General features: G+C 42.0%; 1 protein-coding gene across 1 annotated transcript in view; it reads right to left on the bottom strand.

Moving 5' to 3' along the window:
* Positions 1-17,239, bottom strand: part of Faxc (failed axon connections homolog, metaxin like GST domain containing) — a 102,323-nt gene that overhangs the window by 18,762 nt on the left and 66,322 nt on the right. The gene's annotated exons all lie outside the window — the stretch shown is intronic.

The raw sequence follows: 17,239 nt of genomic DNA, 5'->3' as shown, positions 1-17,239 counted from the left end.
CACACACACACACACACACACACACACACACACACACACACACACCTACCTCATTGGCTAGGATGCTGAGATGGGAATTTAAAAGCTCCCTAGATACTTGATCTATGCACCCATGTCAGACAGCCACTGCATTGACTTAGAAGATATTTGGTACTAAGTGCCATTCCAAGAATATAGCAGTGTGACTAGGGGTCTAGTCAGTGAGATCTGCATTCAAGTTCCTATTCCTCCTGTTGACAAGCTAAGTGACAACTGTTTAACAGCCCACAGCCTCTATGTCTACATTTGTATATTTGAAATAATGCCTAGTTTATAGGATTGTTTGGGGGATAATGAAATGTCAGCAAATCAACTAAGCACACATATCTAATACATAAGTTATTGTGGGTATTATTTTATGTCCCTTAAGGCGTGTACCCAGTGATATTCCTGTAGAAGTACCTAATAAATATTCATTGGTTTGAATTTGGAGACTATAGAAGGACCCTCCCATGAGACAGAAGGGCATAGAGATGGGAAATGAAAGGATGTCACAGAAGGGCCAAACTCATAATTCAACCTCAGCCTGTCTGTGCCTTCCACGGCCAGGACACAGTAGTGATGATATATACTCAGTCACAGGACAACATTCAACCCTACGACCAACAAGGAAAAGACTCTTCCAACAAGATACCTTCTTCAGCCTCCTAGGTAAGTAAATTGTCAACTGATTAGCATCTAATAATTTGGTAAGCAGTATGGTATGAAGGATCTTTAGGAACAACGGGTGTTAAAACAATAAGATGTATTTTGTTCTACCAGATGCAGTGTAAAAGCCTTCCTTTCTCTGGGAATAAACCATGACCTCAAAAGCTGAGCATACAAAGAGGCACCATCTCCACTCATCTCTGGGCTGGGAGGCCACCATCCCACACTTGCCACGCTCCAGTGATAAGCTGTGCTAACAAGAATGTGTGGGGAAATGAGACCCAGGTCCCATCCCTCCCATCAGGAGCAAATTTTTATTTCTTGACTAAATGGAAGCTCTCTGGAAGCAAAGCAAAATGATTTTTTAAAGGAAACAAAACCAGATTGGAAATCATTTGCTGCCCTCTTGTGGTAGCTAGGGTCCTATCCTGATGCTTTTCAGAAGATGTGTACTAAGAGAGTCCAAATGTGCTGTCCACTGCTGCGAAGAACCAGAAAACAGTGCCTCCTGCTGCTCACATTCACACCACTGGCTCTTGGAATCAGGCTAGTTCTGTCTAAGTTAGAAGCAGCCCAAGAACATCTACACTGTACCCTTAGCCTCAGGAAGACAGAAGGGAAGAGGAAAGACAAAATCTGGTCTTAGTTTCTTTCACTTTCCTAGAGCACCAACCCGGGTTTGGACTCCCTGCCTAACTCACCTAACAAGCTCTGGTGGAAGAAAGGAGAAAGACTGTTCCTTGGGGTACTTCTTTCCGGGGAGCGGGGCGGGGGGGAGGGGGGGTACGGAGGATAGGGGGTGGAGCCATAATGAAATCTTGGACCAGATCAACTGTGAAACCAACCTGGGCTCCAAGGAATAGTGGGGAGGCAGGTCTAAGCTGGGATGCTCCCTTTCTGCTACAACCCAAGTCCGGTTCTCAAGAGGATAGAGCTGTGAGGAGCTCTGAGAATTGGTTTTGTCTTTAGGAATGTCGAAAAAGATCCTCCTGGACTTGGAATATATCCAAGGTGCAAGTCACGGCCCCTCGAGAGATCAGCCTGTGCTAATGAAAGATTTAAGATTCCCCTGTTAGCTCCCACATCATCTGCAACTTAACTAGTGACAGGCAAATGAACGCGAACAGATATTTTTAAGTTATTACATTCTTAAAATGTAAATGAAATGTCAGAAATCTCACAAAAATGCAACCACATATGTGAATAATCTAAGGGAAGAGAAGACCCTTCATAAAACAGTATCTTATTTACTATTGCTTTGTATTGATATATCAAAATATATGCGGGGCACAGGGGCTCTTAACATAGCATCCTCTCTGATCCCACTAGTACGTTCACAACAGAAAAGACTGCTTCCACGACCATTTGATTCTAAATCTACTGAATGTAAAATTTGACTGATTTATTTTTTTAACTTGGTTAAACTATGCTGGCATTGCATAGGAATGGCTTCATATTAATAATTCTTCTAATGGAGAATTCATGAAAGTCACACCTGATCGTATCTGTCACTACCAGGACATTCATCTAGCCCTTGTATTCTAAAATGTCATTGTTCAATATGGAAGCCACTAGCCATGTTTATCTTTTTTCATTTGTATTTCAAAATGCCTCCCTTGCTGGAGTTACATTTTAAGTATTCAGGAGGCATGTGTGGCTACTGTATTGGACAATACATCTTGAGAGAGTATTGTCTACATAGTAATACTCCAGAAAAAGATCAACATTAGAAATTCAAAATATGATTTCAATAAAATGCACATCACTTTCATACCAGTACAATGTTGAAAAATGGTAGATTGAACCATAAGTCAAGGTCCATCTGCATATGGGTAATATATGTTCTCTTATAAACAAATAGTTGTTTATTTTATATAAACTATTCAGTACTTGTCCTGTGGGATTCTTTTCCCCTAAAGAGTCACGTGCTAGAAGCTTAGTCCCCAAGTAAAATGGTATTTAGGTAGAACCTTCAAGCAGTGGGTATGAGTGAAAGGGGACCAGGTCATGGGGCTTCGCCTCCATGATGGATTAATAAGAGAATGGGTTGAGATTCTCCTTGTGTAAATGTGAGGCCACCCAGCATAGTTGGCTGGCCCTATGGATGGCTGCTCCTCTTTATGTTTTTCTGCCATGTTGCTAGACAGCTAGGAGGTCTTCACTAGAGAGAGTTTCAGCATCCGACTATTGAGTTTCCAACTAATCCCAACAGCCACTAGATTCAAGAGATAAAGATCCTTATAAGTTACCTAGCATTTGTTATTATGCTACAGCAACACAAAATAAGCTAATAAAAGTTACTGTTCTTCATAAACATGCATTTAATTGAAAAATGTTTTCTTAGATGTTAATAGTACTTTATAAAATTGGAGGATGATTATTTGTAAAAATAATAATAATTAATAATAATAATAAAGGTCACCTTTGATCTTATGATCCTGCAGAAGAATCCTAAGAAAGGAGATGGAGAAGAAAGAAAATAACTGGGGAACAGGGAACCTGGAGTCAAATCTTAGCCCAAATCAATAAAGCTCTTAGCTTTTTTTTTTTTTTTAAGTAAATGGAAAACACTGGCAGTCATGTATCCCTAGAAAATACCATTCTTCCTAAACCTTTGTGAGATACAATCAAGTCCTTCCAAGCAAGTCTAGGGCTTATAATCCAATGAATCTTAACTAATCCAGATGGAGTATGCTCTATTCCACTCTGCCGCACATGATTGTGTCTCAGATAGCATTATAGCACTGTAGATATTGAATTGTCACAAAAATAATTTTACTCACTGATCAGACTCAGCTGCTTACCAGCAGGAAGCTGTCAGTGCAGGTGAAGCACAGGAACAAGGGGAGATGCAGGAGCAAGGGTACTGTAGTAGCACCCAGAACACTGGGATATCATACAATACCAGGAATATTTAAAGGGGGACTTTTATTTTCCTAAGACCCAGCCTCATAGTATTGGACACACTGTCCTCAAGCTCCTGATGATGCTACATGAGCCCCCCAAGCACAGGGGATGATAGGCAGGTGTCAAAATAGTCAAATTTTATGGAAATACTGCATGGCCTATATGACTGTTGTGATTGTAGAATCAGATAAGAGATGTTCAGAGGATCTGGTTTCTTGGCGTGAAGAAACATGGAGATTTCAGATGGGCCTCATCCTCACAAACCAACACCATAAATGTACACAGTGAGAAGCGGACCAAACCCAGAGCAGTCTAAGCCAACACCATGACCACACGTGGCGAGAAGCAGCAAGTGAATCAAAACCCACATCAGGATAGGGACCGAGATTTATAGTCTGTGTGACCAAGTCTGCCATCATTCTACAGGGATTTCCCTGACTACAGAGCATGAAGATGACGGCTCGGAAGTAATGAGAGGCATGTAAATCACATGGCCTGAGGTGCTGTTAACAGAACAAGACTGTGAGTGAGGAGGGCAGGGAAGGCGGAAGAGAACCTGAATGTTTCATCAAATGTTAAAAACAAAAACAAACAAGCACAGGCAGGTGTGAGAAGTGTCCATGCCTAAAAGCTTAACTCTAGGAAGGCAGAAGCAGGAGGATCTTCAGAGGAATCCAGTCCAGCTTCTACATAGTTAGTCAGTCTCAGGGCTATATAATAAGACCTTGTCTAAAATGTCTTAAAAAGAAAAGAAAGAAACCCACATGGAGGCCTTGATTATGGATCCAGCGGACAGTAGTTGGGTCAATGAAAACAGCAGCTGCCTCTGAAAATTCACCAACAATATTGTAATAGACATGAGCCAGAAATGGGCTATTCTCCTGGTACCATTCTCAAACAGTCTATGCTGGGTTATTTGGAAATCCCTTCTACATAGAGTGGATGGATGAACAACAGAGACGCCATCCAGTCTCTTTCAACACTAAGATGAAGAGTGGTGGTGTCCTGGCTTCTATCATCTGCAGGACTTGAGTTTAGTTCTAGTTGCTCTAATTTGGTTCTGTTGCTATGATAAGCACCATGACCAAGCAACCTGGGGGCGGGAGGAGGAAGGCTGTATTTCATCTTATACTTACAGTAAGTTCTAGAAGGAAGGCATGTTAGGTACTTGAGAAAGACCACAGGAGAACAAAAGAACACTGCTTACCAGCTTGATCTCCATGTCTTGCTCAACCTGCTCAACTGGGCCAGGAACACCTGCCCAAGGATGGACCACCGACAGTAGATTGAACCCTCTCACATCAATCATTAATTAAGAAAATGGCATGCTAGTGTAAAAGGGGGAAATCTCATGAGACCTCAACCCTACACAAATAACCACAGGCAACAAAAGAATTCAAAGAGAGGGAGAAATAGTCTTCCTCAAGGAAGAATATACCAATTTGTTGGCTCATATCAAATGGCCATCCCTGAAAACATACATACAAGTAACATTACACAGATAGAGCAGATTGTATTTATATATTTAGTATATGCATATTCATATGCACATGTATATGTACTAAAAATTAAAGAAAAAAGAGGATGTGAATTTGAAAGAGACAAGGGGTAAGGTACATGAGAGGGTTTGAAGAGAAGAAAGAGAAGAGGAGCATGATATAATCACAAAAAAATTAAATTAAAAAAACAAACAAGCCTTTTAAGATTATATAAGTATACATATATATCATTTTATATATTATTTATATATAATATATTTATTACATATTTGTACATATACATGTATTTGTATACATACATGTAATTTTCTGTCATGTAACAACACAAAATTTTAAAATTATAGTAATAACCCAGAGAATTGGATGAAATACAAGGACACGGAGAAGCTCAGCCTTTCTCCGGCCTTCCTGGCCTGCTTCAAAGTACCTCCCAAACTCCTTAATAAATCTCAATAGCACTAATGCAAGCCGGGTGGTTAAAACCATAGTTTTAACTACCAATTCAATTTTAGTAGTAGTAGTAGTCGTAGTAGTCAAGTTTCATTTTATCCAAACAAGGATTTCCCTGATTGTACATGTCGCTTTTATTTCCTCAGATGAAGTGATGACATGAGAGCCATACCCAAGCTTTGTGAATACAGCTTGGGCTGAGCCCAGAGCACTTCCTTCTCTTCTCTAACTATCCCTAGTCCTAGGTCTGGAAGCTTCTAGCCTTCATATAATCTAATCTTCCCAGCTGGTGGATTCAACGTGGTTTCTCTCAGCTTCTGACTGAATTGCTCTGCCTGGCCTCCTACTAGCTTTGGCAGTCTGTTCTAAACTTCTGGCTCCTTCTCATTCTCTGGCTCATTCTGTCTTTGCCTGTGTCTAGCTTGTTTTCTCTGCCCCCCATCATTGTAAAATATCAGGTTAAAATTGCCACATACACACCTTTCTCTCTGCACTTCTCTCTTAGGTCACATCTCTGTGCTCGTGAGAGTTGGGAATATCCTATCTCTGACTCATTCTGTCAAATCTTTCTCTGATTTGTCACTTTGCCTGCCCCTCAATTAAGATGCCACTTTCAAACACGGCTGCTTCCTTCTACAAACTAACCTTACCTTTATTGTTAGGGATTAAAGGTATGCACTAGGGGTATGTCTGTATTCCAGCCAGAGCATTCTGTAATTCAGGGTGTGTCTACATTCTATCATATAGACCTAGAAGGTCTTTGGATGTGATCACTTGACAGAGCAGACATGTTGCTGGATTAAAATTTCTCTCCACCTGAGGCTTGTTGCATTTCCCCCTTTTATATCCATCACATATTGAAGATCTCCAGCAGCACCTAAATTTCCCACTTAATGCTGAGTTCCCTGCTTGCTATGCAGAAGACTCTGCAGCACCGGTCGTCACGAATGAGCTACAACAGCATTGCAACAAGCACTCCATAAACAGCTCCTGACTCTCAGGTGGCGTCACACGCAACTTAAGCTAAATGGATGAATTTCTAGCAGGGATAATGTAGTTCATGTTGACATTATTCACAGCTTTCCCAGGAAGACAAGCATTAATCAGACAACACTCATGAAGATTTCTGTGTATAAATATTTGGGTGTCTGGCTAAATAGTGCCCTAACCTTTAAAAGCATATAGACCGTATGCTTTAAGTAGGATCATCAGTATAAAGGGTAATTTAGGACAAATAAAAGGAAGAATTTCTTTGCCCAAGAGTCTGGGTGCAAGTGGAACCCATCATTTCAAAAGTTTGAACAGAACAGAACTAAAAATAATCTCAACAACAAGTCATGAGCCACCAGGTTCTATGGTTTTGTTTTGTTTTTTTAATCACTCAAGCAGTGAGAATTGATAGCATAGTCTGCACAAGCTACATGGGGTGCTAAGTAAGAAGGATCAGTTGAGCTGGAAAGTATGAGACAGGCTAGGCTACATAGTGAGACTCTGCCACAGTCCCATCTCCCTGAAAATCACTCAATCATGGCTTCTTTCCCTTATTTTCTAACTGTCCTTACCTTCAACAAATACTGATACCACACACACACACACACAAACACACACACACAGGCACATGCACACACATATCTAGCAAGGGAGTAGTTTGTTTTAATTCAGAAACTCCATTACCTTTTTCTGGAAATGTAAAATTTATACAGTGAGATGTAGTACATATACTACTGGGAATGGGTAGAAAGTGTGCAGGCATAGGCTAGGTAATATCTAAACACATGGACCGTGTTTGCTTCAGAAGTTAAGATGGAACCTTGGGGCAGGAAAATTCCTTGGAAGAGGATGAACTAGGTGAGCACAGATATGAAGACAGAATGGAAACCCTGAGCTGAGACATTAAGGCAACAAGGAGGCTGAAGCAAACTTTAGCAGTAGGTTATCTAGAAGGAGAACAAAACCCATGGGAAGAGAGTTCCCATGGGACACACAGAGAATGAAAACTTTAAGACTTTGGTATTAGGTTTGACAAGAAGGCTATGGATTTAAGTCTACTGTTAAAATGTCGAGGAGCCAGCAAATGAGCCAACAGGAAGGGCTATGACTATAGGTCAGTGGGCCCCAAGCTTAGAACAGCAATGAAAACAGAAAAGAGGGAGCAGATATTGGGACACACCGCCCTCCCCCCAGGGACATGCTGCTCAGCAATCTTCCTTTGCCTGTGGCACAAGGGGCCTCACATACCTAGGCAAGCACTCCACCATGAACTTCATCCACAGCCTTTTGATTTAACTTTTTGAGTTTTTTAGATAGGGTCTTGCTAAGTTGCCCAAGAAGCCCTGAACAGCAATCCTCCTGCCTCCACTTCCAAATAGCTGGGATTACACACCTGAATTACCAGGCTCTGTGTGTGTGTGTGTGTGTGTGTGTGTGTGTGTGTGTGTGTGTGTTGCACATGGATGTGACCACATATATACACAAGTGGATGCAGAAGCCAGATGCCAATGTCAGATGTTGGAAATATCAGAACTCTTTCTCAACCACTCTCCACTTTATTTTCTGGAGCAGGCTATCTCCTTGAACCTGATTCAGTGACTCCAGCTAGCCAGCTTGCTAAAGAATCTCAGAGTACTCTGAATCTCACATCAGAGACAAAGTCTGGCTGCAGTAACCAGTTACTTAGATTAATGGGAAATTTTCATTCTATTACCTAGCAATGGTAAAGAAAACAAAAGGTGCCGTGAGAAGAAAGAGAGACGTGGGGCTGGTGGAGCAGAGCCTTGTTGCCTCCCACACTGAGCCTGGAAAGAACCAGTGCCAAAGTCCTACCCACTTAGAGGAGACTGTCAGGCCTGCCCAGAAAGTATTGGTTCCTTTTTACATGCTATGTTTTATTAGATGTAAAAGGGGTACTGTGACCTCAGCCTTAACTGAGAACCACAGATTGAAGGTGCCAGCTAAGCCCACTCCCATCAACGAAGCCATAAAACTCGAGTTTGGTGAAAAGTCAATATTGTTGTTATGTCTTGTTTTAACATAAAGATAGATAAAAAATCAATCACACCATCATTATTTGGGGAAAAGAAAATATTACTCTTTAATGACATCATTCTCTCAAATTTTTCAAATAAATGTTTCACCACTCTGCAGTTCTAAGTGGCATCATATGAGAGACAGACGCTCCCAGAGAGAAGTTTAGAAGAGTGGTAGAATCCAAGCCAGGAGCAACTGCATCTCAGAGCAGCCAGCCCGCAGGCACAACTTCTTGTTTTATAAAAGATATAAATTTCCAGAAGTAGGGAGTCTTCAAGGGAACTGTGAAGGTGCCCCCATCCTTACACATCTGTAAATATCTACAGTCTTCAAAACGATTCTTCTATTTTAATTTGAGAACAATCAAGAGGTGTGACTAAAAGCTGGGGTAGTCAGGGCATGCACAGGATAGCACATGTAAAGCAGGACAGGAAACTGAGAGAACAAAGAAAGATGCTCTTCTTTAGATGGAGACCGAAGCACAGCAGATGAGGGCTGGTCAAGTTAACCATTTGATTAGATGTATAACTGGTTAATAATAATAGAACAGCAACCATTTTGAAGAAGTAGAGATTTCATTCTTCAGCTTTCAGCTCTTCATTGTCTAAGAGTAAACATAGCACACACTTAATGAGGCTTTCCTGGTACACCATCCAACTTCGGAGGGAAAAACAAACCCCAAGAGCTGCTGTATGGCTGCACATATTATGCCTGTTTGTGAGATACTCGTTACATACAGGCGAGAGCATAGGAAAGAGGACCCAAACCAACATCACATTACTATGAATTGGAATTCATCTTATAGGAAAAATAAGGAGAGGGGAAAATAAGAGAGGGCTCATTATCTCCTACTACCGGGGAATTTCTCCCTCTGTCTCTGTATGCAGAGGTTAAAGGATATCCTCTTGTGACTAGAGGATATCCACTTAAGCGACTGGAGAGTCTCTAACCTCACTCTGTTTCCTATAGCCAAGAGTCAATAGCTAAGAGCAAATTACTTCTAACGGTGTTTAACACTGCTTACGATTTGTGTGTGTGGGGGGGGGGGTATGGTATGGTATGGTATGGTATGGTATGGTATGGTATGGTATGGTATGGTATGGTGGGGGCTCTGAGACCCAGCACACATGTGGAGATCAGAAACCAACCTTTGGTAGCCAGCTCTTTCTGTCTGTCATGGTGTCTGAGTGGTTTATACAGTGAGTGCTTTCATTCACACCACCAGCCCAGTAATGAAGTTATAAGAAATCTATAACATTTCAATGTGTATAGCTTTGACCAAGTGATACAAAGAAATATCTGGGTGTCCCTGTGTTTTTAGTAATATGAAATTAAGATACCTAACACTGAAGATGCCAACAAGTGACTTTATTGGGCAGCAGAAGCATTCAACAGTGAAGATGGTTCCACCAAGGGGCAGGATTTGGAATTCATACCCATGCTATGTGTGTTTCAAGGAAGCAGGAGCTATTTGAATTGTGGGGCTATAATTCCAACAAGGGATGCTGAAGACTGCATAAACCACCTGAGCCTACAAAAATTACTATCCTGCATTTCAGGCACCTGTGGTTTGTTTTATGAGTAATTTACTGACTCCCTTTGCACAGTGTGTTGTGTCACACTTCAAACTTTGGATATTTCTTTGCAATTCGATTTGTCTTTTACCTGAGAATCTGTCCATTTCTGTAGTAAACCTTCATTGAGCACTTACTATGTGTGTCATGCTGCGGGGAGAAGTGGATTGTGTGGTCCTGTTTGGACCCCCAGCTGCTGTGGGCTTTAAAGCCTTTATATTATCTAGCACAGAAATCAAACACCCTAGAGCCAGCAAGGATGCCCTGCCTAGAAAATAAGTACCTATTGACATCTAAAATGAAAGCAAATGTTTATTCTGGCCAGAGCCACAAGCATTTCACGATGAACTTCTCAGAGAATTTCATCCTCGGGTCTCTGTCTAGCTTCCCAGGACTCTACTTGCAGGAAAGAAAGCTGATGTGCAGTGACTTGGGGATGCTCCTTTAAGGGAGCTTCTTCAAGGAAACATGTAGATGATATTAAAGCATAAGGTATGCACACAAGTATTCCATACCACTGACATCCAGGCAACTAGAATGCCATTGGTAAAACCAGGTTCTTGCCTTCTGAAGACACACTCCATATCTATTTTAAGATGCATTGTTACATCCTTCATCCCTTCCTTACAAACATCGTTTAGTGTAAGGTGTTGGTTATGGAGAATCCTTGAGAGTATACAGCAGAATCATACACATATTTAGGATTCAGATCAAAGGGTGTTGGTTGGTAGAAGAAAGGGTGGGCTAAAGTTGTGAGAGATGCTGAAGTTTGTTTGTTTGTTTGTTTGTTTTTTCCTCCTTACTTTTGAGAATTCAGTGTTCCTTTCTCTGAGACCTCCTTGCCCACACCATAAGGCCCTTCACTGAGATGGAGACGCAAACCAGGGGCTGAATACAAAATTAAATGTCTTCTTTGATGAAGAAGAGACAGATCAAAGGGCAGAAGACAGCAGAGAGACCTTGAGGCCAAGATGTATGAGTTATGAGGATGAGGACTTAGGGGCTACTGAGACTGCTTAGAGATGAACTTGTTGCCTCTCAGGGTAGAGACAAGGGAAGCCCAGATGCTGTGCTTTGGATTCCAGTTTCAGACTCTCCCAAGAGAGCTAGGCGGGTCCAATGGCAACTCCTCTACTCCCAAAAGTTTGCTGAGCCAGCCAGAGATTTCTTCAGAAAAGTTCTCTGCCCAAAGCTATAAACACCGATAAGGGGACCTCTTTGTCATTAGTCAATATCAATCCATTTATTTGAGAGCCCTATAGAAAATTATTCCTTCAAGCGAAGGGCAAGAGGAAAACTGGAAGCTATCCTGAGGGAATTGTAGAAGGGGAAGACAAATCAGAACGTGCTAGTTTCTACAGGAAACTAATATGACTTCCTACTGTGTATAAGAATTTGTGGAAGTAGAAGAAATTGGGGCTGGGGAATTTGATATAATCTATAAGTGCATTATGAGACTGGATGGATGTGTTTATTCAATAAAGTGCTCTACAAAACCCTTTTCAGGGTTATCAAATCAGAAATTGGATTTGCACAACATTAATGCTCATGTGGTAACTAGTAGCCATCACCTCCATGTGGTACCTTACTATCTTTCCAATGCAGACACTGATCATGTGATCACTCAAAATGAATACACTAATTGTGGGAACTTGTAAGCTGCTATATTTGAAAAAGCTAATGCTACACCTGGCAATCACTTCCATGAGTCCAAACTCTAGGGCATCCTTCTGCAGATTCCCTGAGGCTTAAGGTCATCCACAGCTCTGTCAGGGTACACCTGGACATCAAACCCAGTAACATCTTTATTTGTCATGAGATGCAAAGTGAGCCTCCTGGAAGCCTGGAATGTTGAAAATAAAGCTAGCTGATTAACTTCTCTCTGCTGGTGTGATATAGAAAATTGGTGACCTGGATCATGTGACATCAACTAGCAAAGTAAAAGAAGGATATTTCCTTTGCTTCCAGGTTAATGAGATCTTGGAAGAGAATGGCCAACACCTTTCCAAAGCTTCTATGGCTTGTGGCTAACAACTGCAGTGTCTTGAGGAAGTGTCATTGCACACTAATGGTGATGTGTGGCATCATATCCACAGGAGAGGCTTAACTGACATCCCTCAGGGGCTCCCAGATGACTTTTACAGTCTACTCAGGCGAACTGAGAAAAGGTCAGCAGGCCCCTTAGAGAGACATCCACCACAGTGGTCCTGGAACCTGGAGAGCCTACAGAGAGTGAAATAGCACAAGACATCTAGTGGGAGGGAAGTGTACAAAGTGTTCAAGCTTTACCAGTGGGGAATCTGCCTTTGAAGAACTCATTTCCCACTGGGAAGGGTTTTTGCCATACAGCCTTCAGAAACGTCTTATGGATGGAGAAATGACCAGGTTGAATGCCCAAAAATTTCAAAAGCAATCCTGATTCAGCTTCTCTTGACAAAATCACAAAGCTTCTAGCAATTGTTTCACAAATAATAATTGCTAAGCACTTCTTGACCTTGTTGTAATATGTCTAGTGCCACCTATTGAGAACTTCCGGTGACTAATGACCAATGTCTTATCTGATATTGTATTATTAAATAAAAGACTATTATTATATGAAATGATTTGAAATAAGGATATGGCTATTCCTGAGCTGCATATTAACTTGTGAAACAAAATGAACAGAGGCCAAGGAGCCGAGGGATATTTGAGATGGCTGTCCTCTGTGGGTCTATGGCTGTCCTCTGTAGGTCTATGGCTGTCCTCTGTGGGTCTATGGCTGTCCTCTGTGGGTTTATGGCTGTTCTCTGTGGGTCTATGGCTGTCCTCTGTGGGTCTATGGCTGTCCTCTGTGGGTCTATGGCTGTTCTCTATGGGTCTAGCCATCATGTAGCTGCTTTTGATTACTTTTGAGTTTTTGGACTTCACCAGATTCTCTTGATTTTAGCAGAATTTGTCTGTTTCCTGTGCCTTTTACATATTTTACAAATCTTTCTCTGCGTGTAGATTTTATAGGAACAGAAAATGTATTACGTTTTTTATCTTGTCCAAAGACAAGAGAAAGAGAAAGAGAGGGAGGGAGGGAGAGAGGAGGGAGGGAGGGAGAGATAGACAGAAAGACAGAGAGAGAGAGACAGAGAGAGAGAGAGAGAGAGAGAGAGAGAGAATTCAGGTCACATGGTCAGACTGTGAATTGTGCTTTCTCAAACATCTTGCTTTTATGGGTTGTTTTTTTTTTTTTTTTTTCCCCCAACCAAAGAAAGCTAAGTTTCCTTCCTTCTCTTCTATAGAGAGGGCACTTCTAAAATTGTTCTGACTTGGTTGTAAGAGAAAGTTAGCTGTTAGTGCTATTAAGTCAGATGAATGGGGCCAGGGTTAAAGAACCTGGAAGGACATCTCCAAGGGCTCCTGTACTTACAGGCCCAGATGACTCGCTCCATTGTGGGACCCAGACTACCTTATTACCAACATCTATGTTTGACCAAACTTGTATGTTCATGTCTGACCTTCCACTGAGGGCAAGGCCAGTGCTTATCTTTATATAGCACTGCTTTACCCTCAATGGAAGGTGATAGACTCCAATCTGAGTCCAGAAACTTGAAAAACTAATATGTAAATCCTAATCTGAGGACAGATGAAGAGACGTCAGCTGAAGTAGTAAGGCAGGTAAGAATGGGGATTTTCCCTTTCCTCCCTCCACTTTTGTCTTAATTTGGACCCTCAGTGGAATGAATGACACCCACTCTCACCCACCCTTGCACACCCTCATAGATAAGGAAGCCTACTTCTGCTGAGTCACGGGATTCCTTTTCTCTGGAATATGCTGGGAGCCAGATTGACCCAAGGCTTTCTCAGAAGCCCTGGTGAAAGGACGGGGGAAATGTTAGTTCTGTGTCCTTGCCCAGGGACAGACTTGGCAAGGTCCAGGCTGGGGCTAAAACCATGGCCTTGAAGGGGTTGAGGTTTCTATGCCTGGGAAGTTGACCTTTTCCCCTAAAGAAGACTGGAGTTATCACTGCCAAGGCTTCTAAGTGCTTGGTCTGTGAGATATTCTGTGTTCCTTTTGCCTGACCTGGCTCGATTAGCTTCCCACTGACTTTGTCCCATTTTATGAAAGCTTTCTACTGACTCTCTCCCATCTCTCCCCTGCAAATTGTAAATAAGCTGGTGCAAAAAATACTTCTGATAAACCTTCTTAATAAATTTGCTTGGCAGGATCCATCAGCTCATGTAGGACTTCTGGCCTCAAACTTTATCTTCTGCATCTTTTTGTCCCCAGTCCTCCCTGTCTATACCTTGTTAGTCAGGATTCTATTCCTGTGACTTTGGGTCAGGAATATATATTTAGGAATAGAAACAGTGTATGTATGCCCTCAGCTTGTCACAGTGTTGCTGAATTTCTTTTCAAAGGTCTTTTACAGTGGAAACTTTATCCTATAGTATATAAATTCCTATAAGGCTAATCTTATTGGAAAATACCTTCAAAGACATACTCAGAAAGAGTGCTCACCAAGGAGCCTCATGACCCATTCAAGTTGACACATAAAGTTAGCCGTCTTAGAATTAAATAATGGTTAGTAAAGTTAAGCACCATTAACTCACTGTTAAAGAAATGAATGTTTACAATGATGATTGTGATGGTGACAAGAACAAAATAAATCTCCTAGCATTGCAGTGAAGAACACTGTACTTGGTGCATAGTGATTTGTTAATGTTAGCTATAATTACTCGATTTGGTCAATTAACTCCTCTTTCTGCCGCTGTAAGGCTCATCAAAGCAGGAGGTAAGTCAGTACTTACAGAGTGTAGTCAGCTTCAGGGAGGGATGGGAAGAGGTTTGGGCTGGAAGATTTCGAAGATCAACACGTGAGGTTCCTCATTTTATGTAGAAGGGCATAGGCGTGGTTTCTGTTATCCTCAAGACAATTAAACATCATACGCATGCAATCACTGTTCTCTATCCAACCTCTGTGCTTCAACTATCTCTTCAGAGTGGTTTCATACACCACACACACACACACACACACACACACACACACACACACACTTTGGAAAGTTTGACGACTCAACCTCCTATTAGATGGGTTCAGTATGGCTAGCATCAAACTCCTTGCCCTCACCAAGCCCGTTCCCCTCCTTCTTGTCTCCTCCATCTAACATTAGCAACATCAGAGCAGAAACTCCAGCCTCATCTTCATCTCTTTCCTATGCCCTCACATCCAAGATTGCAGCCTTTCCCTCCTGCATACCCAGTACTCTGCCCTATTCCCTGCTCTTGCCTCACTAAATCATGGAAATGGGGTACCACTCTCCAGCACAGTGGCCTCTTCTCTGATTAGTCCTGCACGCAGACTGCCCTCACATAAATATCTCTTAAATCCACTGCCATGTTAGTCCTCTGCTCAGAAATCCCTCCTTGTAGTCATGTTAGCTTCCAAAGAGTCTGGCCCTACCTCCTCACATACCCCATCAATGCTTGAGCCGCCAGCAGATGAGAACTATTTTATATCTCTGAGTAAATTCTACCCTGAATTCTCAAGTAAAGTGGGAGGGAGGCCCACAAGGGCAGAGAAAGCACCCACAGCATGGTTGGCTAGCCTGTGCACCTCTTAAGACAGGGGTTTGAGACTCCTGGTCCTTTCTGCCTTTCTCTGACTCTCCTTTTCAAGGCCACCATGGATTTTGGTGTTATTTGGAATTGGCTAGGACACACTGCAGAATACCTGTCCAAGCCAAACCAACCCCAACCTGCAGGTGGAAAGATCTCAGTCAAACCCCAAGGGCACTTCCACTAAGGACAGCTCTGTTAAGTTTTAATATCAACCAACCAGGCACCTCCCTGTGCACACAGAGCAACCTCACACTAACTCCCTAAGGAAAAGACAGTCCCCCTTTCCTCTGTATTTTCCAGAGTTCTCTTTTGTCCATAGGATATGCTATTTTAGCTGGGGAGGTCTCTAAAAAGAAAAGTCTGTGGCTGAAAGAAATCAGCCCAACAGGGAAACCTTTAATGGGAGCTGACAAAACTGGCAGGTCCCAGTGCATGGGGACCAGTTCTTCCATCTCAGCATTTGCAGAAAAGGTAGACAAACTGTGAGAGTCGGGGGACACTCAGCCCGAGCAGCAAAGCGTTCATCTTCACTCCAGCAGGTCAAGCTGGAAGGCAACCATCCCTTCCCCAGTGAGCTTAAAGGCAAGCACAGCAATGCCTCCATAACAAGGCGGGTGCTAGCTTTAGAGCTTACGTCTGCACTTCTCTGCCATATAAGGTCTAGAAAAGTTAACTTGGTCTGACACCAAGTTACATTTGGAGAGACGATATCTGTCCCAAAATATACCTGATGAGGGTCCATGGAGACTGAGCATGGTGGTGCATGTCTTTAATTCCAGAATTCAGATGGCAGATAATATATATATATATATATATATATATATATATATATATATACATATATATATACATATATATGTATATATACATATATATACGTATATATATAATTAATTAAAAATAATCTGGTGAATGGTTAAGAAAGAGTTCTTAGGCAGTGGTGGTGCATGTCTTTTCTCTCAGGAGGCAAAGGCAGGCAGATCTCTGAGTTCAAGGATATCCTAGTCTACAGAGCGAGTTTCAGGACAAGCAGGACTAGAAAAAGAAACCCTGCTTTGGAAAAACAAGAGAGATAGGGGAGGGAGGATGAGGGGAGAGGAGGGAATGATAGAGGGAGAGAGGGAGAGAGAGAGAGGGAGAGGAAAAGAGAGGGAGGGAAGGAGGGAGGAAGGGTAGGAGGGGGGAAGAAAAAGGAGAGGGAGTGGAGCTCTTAAGCAAGATTTGGGTGTATGAGGTGGCCAGTACTCTGACAAGCACTGTCACTTAGCTATATCCCATCCTATCAGTTCTCAGAGGACAGAAACTCAAACCACTGGATTTAGAATGTAGGATTAGAGATCCTCTCATTTTCTTCATAGCAGATATTCTGATTGTAGGGTAAAGTTTGGATATTACCGTATTGTATTTTGCCCTAAATAGTAAAAACTAATGTTTCAGTATCAAGGCATCAGATTTGAAGATGATATTTGAAGCAACATGCCTATCCCCACAGAACTTGTCATACT

This window comes from Mus caroli, chromosome 4, assembly GCF_900094665.2.
Source record: "Mus caroli chromosome 4, CAROLI_EIJ_v1.1, whole genome shotgun sequence".
Lineage (NCBI taxonomy): Eukaryota > Metazoa > Chordata > Mammalia > Rodentia > Muridae > Mus > Mus caroli.
Note: the sequence above shows the minus strand (reverse complement) of the source record. Positions and strands in the feature narration are given on the sequence as shown.